Source organism: Sorex araneus, chromosome 9 (assembly GCF_027595985.1).
Source record: "Sorex araneus isolate mSorAra2 chromosome 9, mSorAra2.pri, whole genome shotgun sequence".
Classification (NCBI taxonomy): domain Eukaryota; kingdom Metazoa; phylum Chordata; class Mammalia; order Eulipotyphla; family Soricidae; genus Sorex; species Sorex araneus.
The window spans coordinates 52,724,364-52,734,341 of record NC_073310.1 but is presented as its reverse complement, the minus strand read 5'-3'; the positions used below and the strand labels follow the sequence as shown (position 1 = coordinate 52,734,341).

The 9,978-nt window shown below is 41.2% G+C and overlaps 1 pseudogene; it reads left to right on the top strand.

Annotated features, from left to right (window-relative positions):
- The first annotated feature begins 9,527 nt into the window (after positions 1-9,527).
- LOC129398941 (U2 spliceosomal RNA) lies at positions 9,528-9,682 on the top strand (annotated as a pseudogene).
- The last annotated feature ends 296 nt before the right edge of the window (positions 9,683-9,978 follow it).

The window sequence follows — 9,978 nt, the reverse complement described above, 5'->3', positions numbered from 1 at the left end:
TATTTTCCTCCAGGGCATCTGTTCTCTTGAGCTAAGCCTCAGCCGCCCTTGCTTCCTAGCACCCCCAAAGCACGGTCCCGACGTGGGACAAGAAGAACCCAGGGCAAGCAGTGAGTTGTGTGCTACCCTGGCATCGAGATGGGCCTGGCCAAAGTGCCTAATGCTTAACTATAAGTTAAGAGCTTGATCATGGACAAATGCTGTCATGATCCAAACAGTGATACTAGATTTGGACCCTGCTAGGGTGAGGAATGATTAATCTGGCCTGAGTGCTGTGGTCTGAGCCTGTGGCAAGATGTTGCCAGGAGAGCTGCCTTGCAAGCCCCAATGTATCCCTTGCTATGTCCATACAAAAATAACTAGTATTAAGATGTTAATAAGTTCCTGGACTAAGGAAAAGAAAAAACCTTAAGAGTGAGGAAGGGTTTTGGAGTGCCCGGCCCTCAGGAAGGGCTTTCTTATGTTAATTTGGCTACCTGGCTGGTTGTAGCCTAGAGGGCAAGGTGGGAGAGACAAGTAGGAAAAGGGAGAGAAGCCAGAGAGAGGCAGCAGTTGAGGAGTAGATCCAGAGAGAGGCCGGAGCTGGGAGTGCAGGAGATGAGAAAGATTGAAGATTGAATAAACGGTAACTAATCAGCAACCAGCTTGGTCCTCGTTCTTCCTTCGCCTGTCCTTGACCACCGGCCGTCCCGATACGGCCCACACACTGCGGTTCCGGGGCACCGAACGCGGGCGGTGAGACAGAGCCGCCCGGAGAGCCCGCGAGTGCACTCGCCCCTCCGCTAGCCTTAGTTTTTTACATTCTAAGCTGTAGAGTAATCTTCCCAGTACTTATCTTTAATAATCATGGCTGTTAGTCTCCCATTCTGTTACTTTATATTCCACAAATGAGTGCAATTTTTCTATGTCAGTCCCTCTCTTTCTCATTTTGCCTAACATGATACTTTCCATGTTGATCCATCTATATGTGAATTTCATGACTTCATCTTTCTAATAGCTTCGTAGTATTCTATTGTGTAGATGTACCAGAGTTTCTTTAGCCAGTCATCTATTCTCGGGCACTGGGGTATTTTCCAGATTCTGGCTATTGTAAATGTGCTGCAATGAACATACAGGTGCAAATGTCATTTCTAACTATACTTTTTTGCATCTCCGAGATATATTCCCAGAAGTCGTAACGCTGGGTCAAAAGAGAGCTCAATTTAGAAATCTTTTGAGAATCATCCATATTGTTTTCCAAAATGGCTGAATCAGTCAGCATTCCCACCAGCAGTGAAGGAGAGTCCCTTTCTCCCCACATCCATGCCAACACCTGTTGCTTTTGTTCTTTTGGTTGTGGGCCAGTCTCTGTGGTGTGAGGTGATATCTCATTGTTGTTTTGATCTGCATCTCCCTGATGATTAGTGGTAAAGAGCACTTTTTCATGTGCCTTTTGGCCATTTGGATTTCTTCTTTGAGAAAGTTTCTGTTCATTTCATCGCCCCATTTTCTGATGGGGTTCGATGTTTTCTTTTTGTACAGTTCAACCAGTGCCTTGTAAATCCTTGATATCAACCCCTTATTGGATGGGGTGAATATCCTTTCCCATTCTGTTGATTGTCTTTGAATTCTGTTCGCTGTGTCTTTTGCAGTGCAGAAACTTCTCTGTTTGAGGTAGTCCCATCTGTTTATCTCTGTTTCCACTTGGTTGGCCAGTGGAGTGTCCTCTTTAAGGATACCTTTAGCCTCAATGTCATAGAGGGTTTTGCTGACCATGTTTTCGATGTACCTGGTGGACTCTGGTCTGATGTTGAGGTCTTTAATCCATTTTGGTCTGACCTTTGTGCATGGTGTTAGGTAGAGATCTGAGCCCATTTTTTTTTTTTTTTTTGCATGTGGCTGTCCAGTTTTGCCAGCACCATTTGTTAGAGAGGATTTTCTTGCTCCGCTTCACATTTCTTGCTCTCTTATCAAACATTGGGTGATCATATATTTGAGAATGTGTGTAAGGATATTCCACCCTATTCCATTGGTCCACAGCTCTGTTTTTGTTCCAATACCATGCTGTTTTAATTATAACCGCTTTGTAGTAGAGTTTAAGGTTGGGGAAGGTGATGCCTCCCATCTTCTTTTTCTCAAGAATTGCTTTAGCTATTCGTGGTGGTTTGTTGTTCCATATGATTTTTAGGAGTGTTTGATCCATTTCTTTGAAGAATGTCATGGGTATCATATAGGGATCGCATTGAATCTATATAATGCTTTGGGAAGAATTGCCATTTTGACAATGTTAATTCTCCCAATCCATGAGCAGGGGATATATTTTCATTTCCTCGTGTCCTCTTTTATTTCCTGAAGTAGCATTTTATAATTTTCTTTGTATAGGTCCTTTGCTTCCTTAGTTAAGCCGATCCCAAGGTATTTGATTTCTAAAGCATTGATTGTGAATGGGATTGCTTTTTTCAAGTCACTTTCTGCTCTCTCATTATTTGTGTATAGGAAGGCCATGGACTTTTGGGTATTGATTTTATACCCTGAAACTTTACTATACAAGTCTATCGTTTCTAGGAGCTTCTTGGTAGAGACTTTAGGGTTCTCTAAATATAGTATCATATCATCTGCAAATAGTGAAAGCTTAATTTCTTTTTTTCCTATCTGGGTGCCCTTAATATCTTTTTCTTTCCTAATAGCCATTGCAAGTACTTCCAGTACTATATTGAATGGAATTAGTGAGAGTGGACATCCTTGTCTTGTTCCTGATCTTAGAGGGAATGCTTTTAGTTTTTCCCCATTGAGGATAATGCTTGCCATGGGTTTGTGGTAGATGGCTTTGATTATATTGAGGAAAGTTCCTTTGATACCCATTTTGGCAAGAGTTTTCATCATAAATAGATGCTGGTTCTTATCAAATGCTTTCTCTGTGTCTATTTATATGATCATATATTTTTTTCTTTTCTTTTGTTGATATGATGGATTATGTTGATTGATTTCTGGATACTAAACAATCCTTGCATCCCCAGGATGAATTCCACTTGGTTGTGGTGTATGATCTTTTTGATGAGTTGTTGGATTCTATTTGCTAATATTTTGTTGAGGATCTTTGCATCTGTGTTCATCAGGGACATTGGCCTGTAGTTTTCTTTTTTTTTTTTTTGTAGTGTCTTTGTTTGCTTTTGGTATTAGGGAGATATGTGCCTCATAGAAACTGTTTGGGAGAGTTTCTCTGTCTTTGATTTCTTAGAAAAGCTTAAGGAGAACTGGCAATAGGTCCTCTTTAAGTGTTTGGAAGAATTTGCTAGTGAAACCAACAGGACCTGGGCTTTTGTTTCTGGGAAGATTTTTGATTACAGTTTCAATTTCCTTGATATTAATAGGTCTATTCAGGTACCCCAGGTCTTCTTGGTTCAACTTTGGGAGATTATAGAAGTCCAGGAATTTATCCATTTCTTCTAGGTTCTCATGTTTCATGGCATACAGGCTTTCAAAATAGTCTCTGATGATCTTCTGAATTTCTTTGGTTTCTGTTGTGATGTCCCCCTTTTCATTTCTGATATGGTTTACTAGAGTTCTCTCTCTCTCTTTCTTTGTGAGTCTTGCTAGTGGTTTATCAATCTTGTTTATTTTCTCAAAGAACCAGCTCTTGGTTTCATTGATCTTTCAGATTGTTTTTTGGGTTATCATGTCATTAATTTCTGCTCTAAGTTTTGTTATTTTTTTCCTTCGGCCAGGTTTGGGCTCCTTTTATTGGTCTTTTTCTAGCTGTGAAGTCAAGTTATCGATGTGGTTCTTTCTTCCTTCCAGAGGAATGCTTGCCGGGCTATAAATTTTCCCCTTAGCACTGGTTTAGCTGCATCCCATAAGTTTTGGTAAGTCGTGCCTTTGTTCTCATTTGTTTCCAGGTATCTTTTGATTTCTTCCTTGATTTCCATCCTGACCCAATCATTGTTCAACATTGAGTTGTTTAATTTCCAGGTGTTTGGTTTGCTTCTCTGCATCTGTGTGTGGTTAAATTCTATTTTCAGTGCATCATGGTATGAGAAGATAGTTAATACAATTTCTATTTTCCTGATTCTATTGAGGTATGTTTTGTGATCCAGTACATGGTCTATTTTGGAGAATGTTCCATGTGCACTGGAAAAGAATGTGTATTCTTTCTTTTTTGGGATGCAAAGCCCTGTATAGATCTATTAGCTCTGTCTCTTCTTTTTTTTTTTAAAATTTTTTAAATTTTACTGAATCACCATGAGATAGTTACAAGCTTTCATGTTTGGGTTACAATCTCACAATGATCAAACACCCATCCCTCCACCAGTGCACATTACCCACCACCAATATCCAAGGTATACCCCCACTTTCCTGCCATCCCCCTGCCTCTAAGGCAGATAATATTCCCCATACTCTCTCTCTACTTTTGGGCATTATAGCTTGCAACACAGACACTGAGAGGTCATCATGTTTGGTCCATTACCTACTCTCGGCATGCATCTCCCATCCCGACTGATTCCTCCAGCCATCATTTTCTTAGTGATCCCTTCTCTATTCCATCTGCCTTTTCCCCTCCGCTCATGAAGCAGTCTTCCAGCTAATCCCCCTGGCCATTGTAGCTACTGTCCTTGGTTGTCAGCCTCATGTGATGCTACCCCACATTCCACAAATGAGTGCACTCCCTCTATGTCTGTCCCTTTCTTTCTGACTCATTTCACTTAGCATGATACTCTGCATGTTTATCCATTTATGAGCAAATTTCATGACTTCATCTCTCCTAACAACTGCATAGTATTCCATTTTGTAGATGTACCAAAGTTTCTTTAACCAGTCATCTGTTTTAGGGCACTTGGGTTGTTTCCAGATTTTGGCTATTGTGAACAGTGCTGCAATGAATATATAGGTACAGATGTCATTTTTACTGTGATTTTTTGCACCCTTGGGGTATATTCCCAGAATTGGTATTAAAGGGTCATGTGGAAGCTCAATTTCTAGTTTTTAAAAGACCTGACTAGTAGGCATTCACACCAACAGTGAAAGAGCGTCCCTTTTCCCCCACATCCACGCTAGCACTGGTTGCTTTTGTTCTTTGAATCTGTGGTGTGAGATGACGTCTCATTGTTGTTTTGATTTGCATCTCCCTGATGACTAGCGATGTGGAGCATTTTTTTATATGCTTTTGGCCATTTGTATTTCTTTTTTGAGGAAACTTCTGTTCATTTCTTCTCCCCATTTTTTGACGGGTTTGGTGGTTTTTTCCTTATACAATTCTACTAGTGTCTTATATATCCTGGATATTAATCCCTTATCAGATGGGTATTGGGTAAATATTCTTTCCCATTCTGTGGGTTCTTTCTGTATTTTGGTCAGTGTTTCCTTTGACGTGCAGAAGCTTCTTAGTTTGATGTAGTCTCATTTGTTTATGTTTGCTTCCACTTGCATGGTCAGTGCTTTTTCATCCTTAAAGATGATTTTAGCTTCAATGTCATGGAGAGTTCTGCCTAAATTTTCTTCTATGTACTTATAGATTCATCTCTGATACTAAGGCCTTTAATCCACTTTGATCTGATTTTTGTGCCTGGCATTAGGCAGAGGTCAGAGTTCATTTTTTTTGCAGGTAGCTATCCAGTTTTCCCAGCACCACTTGTTGAAGAAGTTTTCATCATTCCACTTCACATTTCTTGCTCCTTTGTCAAGGATTAAGTGGCCATATATTTGGGGGTCTGTGACAGGATATTCCACTCTGTTCCATTGGTCTGTAGGTCTGTTTTTAGCCCAGTATCATGCTGTTTTAATTACTACTGCTTTGTAGTAGAGTTTGAAGTTGCACCCCAGCTCTTTTGAGGGAGTTGTTTGCTTGAAGGATTGTTTTCCATATTTTGACTTTGAGTTTGTGTTTGCTCTGACTGTTCAGATGTGTTTCTTGTAGGCAGCAGACTGTTGGGTTCAGTTTCCGAATCCATTTTGCCACTCTGTGTCTCTTGATTGGTGCATTTAGACCACGGATGTTGAGAGAGATTATTGTCACAGGGTTCTCTGCCATCTTTCTGTAGGGGTTTGTTGTGCTTTTAAGGGTTTCTTTTGTCTTACAGAAGCCCCCTTAGTCCTTCTTTTAAGTTTGTTTTTGAGTCTATGAAGTCCCTGAGCTGTTGTTTATCCTCTAAATAGAGTATGGTTCCTTCAAGTTTGAGTGCGAGTTTAGCTGGATAGAGTATTCTTGGTGAGGCGTTCATTCATTGAGTTTTTTCACTATATCCCCCATTGTCTTCGGGTTTGGAGGGTTTCCTCTGATAGGTCTGCTATAAATCTAAGGGGTGCTCCTTTGTATGTGATTTCCTTTTTTGACCTTGTTCCTTGCAGTATTGTGTCTCTATCTGTGTTATCCATCACTCTTACTATGATATGTATCGGAGTCTTTTTATTAGGGTTTCTTTTTATTTATTTATTTATTTTTATTTTATTTTTTTTTTTTTTGCTTTTTGGGTCACACCCAGCGATGCTCAGGGGTTACTCCTGGCTTTGCACTCAGGAACTACTCCTGGCGGTGCTTGGGGGACCATATGGGATGCCGGGGATCGAACCCGGGTCGGCCGCGTGCAAGGCAAACGCCCTACCCGCTGTGCTATCGCTCCGGCCCCTAGGGTTTCTTTTTAGCTGGCACCCTTCAGGCTCCTTGGTTCTGGATGCCTGCATTCTCCAGTTCTGGGAATTTTTCGGCAATGATATCTTTAACTGTGGCTTTTTCATTGGATTGCCTCCCTGTCCTTCTGATACTCCAGTGATTCTTATGTTTTTCCTCTTGGATTCATCCTCTAGGACTCTGATTCACCTTAAGGCTATTTTGAGGTCTTTTCCCATGGTTTATTGTTGTCTGTAAACTTTCTGCTGCTCATCTTCAAGCTCACTGATTCTATCTTCAGCTGTAGCCATTTTACTGTTGAGGGCACCTACTGACTTTTTAAGTTCATCTATTGAATCCTTTATTTGTGACATTTCTGCTTGTAGCTTTTTTTTATTTCTGCTCTCATTTCTTCCTGTATTTTGTTGACTGTCCATTCCATTGTTTCATTCAAGTCCTATTTTAATTTTCTGGATGTCTGTTCTACTGTTTCTTTGAGTTCATTGAACATCTTCAACATTTCGATTCTGAATTCCTTATTGGAGAGATCAAATTTGTGAGTAGCCCCTGTTAGGGCTTCTGGACCTTTTTATTCATCTTCCCCTTGTCGGAGGGATTTGAACTGTTTCTTCATGTTGTGGTGGGGCCTTCCAGCTCACTATCAGTTTTCCCTCTTGGTGAGATTAGGGATTCTGGGTGAGCTTGGTCTATGGTGGTCACCTTTTTCCCCTTCAGGAGCTTCAACTTCCTCTCATGTGCTCCTCTGTGGCTTTAGGTGAGGCCTCTAGTGAAGCTTCAAGGGATGTATTATTTTACCTTGGATGTATACAGGTTCTTGTGTCTACAGATATTATGGTGCAATTGGGAAAGCTAGTGGACTATTGGCCTAATGTATTTAAGAGGGCTAGGATATTCTCCCCAGAATTATGTGATAGAGGTCAAGATATGAGTCCACAGGGCTAAGAAAGAAGAAAATAACTGCTGCCTCGTGAGTGGCCACAGGCCCCACAGGAGGCCACGCCCTGTGGTTTGGAGGCCACGACCCCTGGCTCAGAGGTGATGGGGGGGCTGGAAGGTGCTGGGGACCGGTGGGGAATTTGGGGCGCAAGTGTGCCCTTGTTCTGTGGGGGCTGCTCTTCGGACCCACCTGCAGGACAAGTGGTGCACTGGTTCCAAGGGATTAGGGAAGCCGGAAGCGGTCATGGGGCCAGCCCCCAGTTTAAAAGAAATTACACTTATAATTTTGAAACAACTGTAAATTTACATATAGTTGTAGACATTAATATAGAGAATTTTCATGTACACTTCACATCTAAGGTAATTTATCTGTGCTAGTACCTTGTAAAAATATGCTATTGTATCTTGGCCATGTAATCGCATCAACAGCCGAGATCCAGAGACTATAAAACAAAGCTCCTGGAAGAGAGTATTGTAATTTTTCCTGGAATGTGCAGTCATATTTGCAGCCACATGACCTCTTTATTTTTAATTTTATTTAATTTTATTTTATTTTCCCCCACATGGCAGAGCCTGGCAAGCTACCTGTGACATATTTGATATGTTGATATGGTGGGTTGAGTTTCTCTCCTTGTCCCGAGCAGAGCCCTGGGTGCCAAAGATCTCTGGAACCCAGCCACAGCCATGCTCAAGACCCCTCTCCACACATTCAGATGAGCCTCATGCATGAAGGAATTTGCAGAGGAACCCAGGTGTGCGGGACCTGGGGCTGAGATCTCCAAGCCTGCTCCAATTGGGACTGGGCCTCTTCTGCCCAGATCCCCCATTTTCCAATAGCTAGGTGGTCACACCCAGAAAGTGCCCCCATGTAATCCCATCAACAGCCAACATCCAGAGACTATAAAACCAGGCTCCTAGAATCTTATAGTCTACTTCTCCCTCTCAGAGAACCTGGCAAGCTACCGAGACTTTCCTGCCCACTTGGGAGAGCCTGGCAAGCTCCCTGTGGTGTATTCATTCATATGCCCAAACCGGTAACAATGATGGGTCTCATTCCCTGACCCTGAAAAAGCCTCCAATGCAGTACCATTGGGAAGGACGAGTAAAGAGAGGTTTCTAAAATCTCAGGGCTAGGATGAATGGAGACGTTACTGAGACTGCTCAAGAAAATCGATGACCAAAGGGATGATGATGATGATGATGATGATGATGATGATGATGATGATGATTTTATTTTTTTTGCAATACAGAAGAGCCTGGCAAGCTACCCATGATGTATTTGATATGTCAAAAACAGTAACAACAATGTGTTCTTCATATTCCTGGAGCGAGCAGACGCTATTGGGCTACACTAGCACGCGACAGGGACAAATGAAGATGTTACTGGCACCTGCTTGAGCAAATCGATGAATAACGGGATGACAGTGATACAGTGATCTTGACCAGGATATTAACATTAATATAGTCAACATACAGAAGGTTCCCATCACCACAGGGTTTTTATGTTTCCTTCTATAGGGACCGACCCATTTACTTCCACCTTCACTATGTGTTCTCCATGTCTACACTTTACATTTCAAGAATTATACATAAATAAAATCATTCAGAAAAGCCTTCTTATGTGAACTTTTCCCCCAGTCAGCATACTTCTCAAAAGATTTGTTCAGATTTTTCATAGAAATAATTAATTCCTTTAGAATTTCTATGTAATCACCTCTTCTGAAAATAAGACTAGTTTTCTTTTTAATTTTTATACCTTTTCTTTCCTTGTCTTCATGTCTGCTAGTGCTTCCAGTACTATGTTGAGTGTAAATGGAAAGAGGAAATGTTCTTGTATAGTTCCTGATTTCAGGAGAAAATGGTCTTCAGTAGATTAGAACAGTAGAGGTACCAAATTGAGTATATTTTATATTAAGATATTTGTTTGTATCAACAATTTATCTGTTCACAGTTGCAGTGGCATATGAAACACATCATAGGATTTTTTCCCATCGCTTCTCGGCCTTTTGGCTAAGATCAAGTGTAGTATCATAGGAGTTTTTCCCTTTAAAACGTTTTAATTTTAGATGGGATAAAAATTGTTTTTTTCAAGTTTACAAAATGACTTTATTCATCATTTCCTTCTAAAAGATTGGTGAGTGGTCACTTTATATTTCTTGGAGTTGATATGAGACACACAGATTACATGGGGAAACGTTTGGTAACATTCTGAAGGCAACTCATCAAGGACAAAAGCAAGTCTCAGGCTTAATGTGGCCATCTCTGACACTTTGTTTATGACTTAAGGATTTTCTGGGGAAGCAATAGAGAATGGGCCCTTCTGTTGGCCGTTTGCTGTCACTCAGGGCTTCAGAAAGCTGGTGTCTCAGGCTCTTCAGGAGCAGAGACTTCTCTTGCTAACTCTAATTCCTTTGTGGCCTGTTGGCACTGCAGACCTCAGA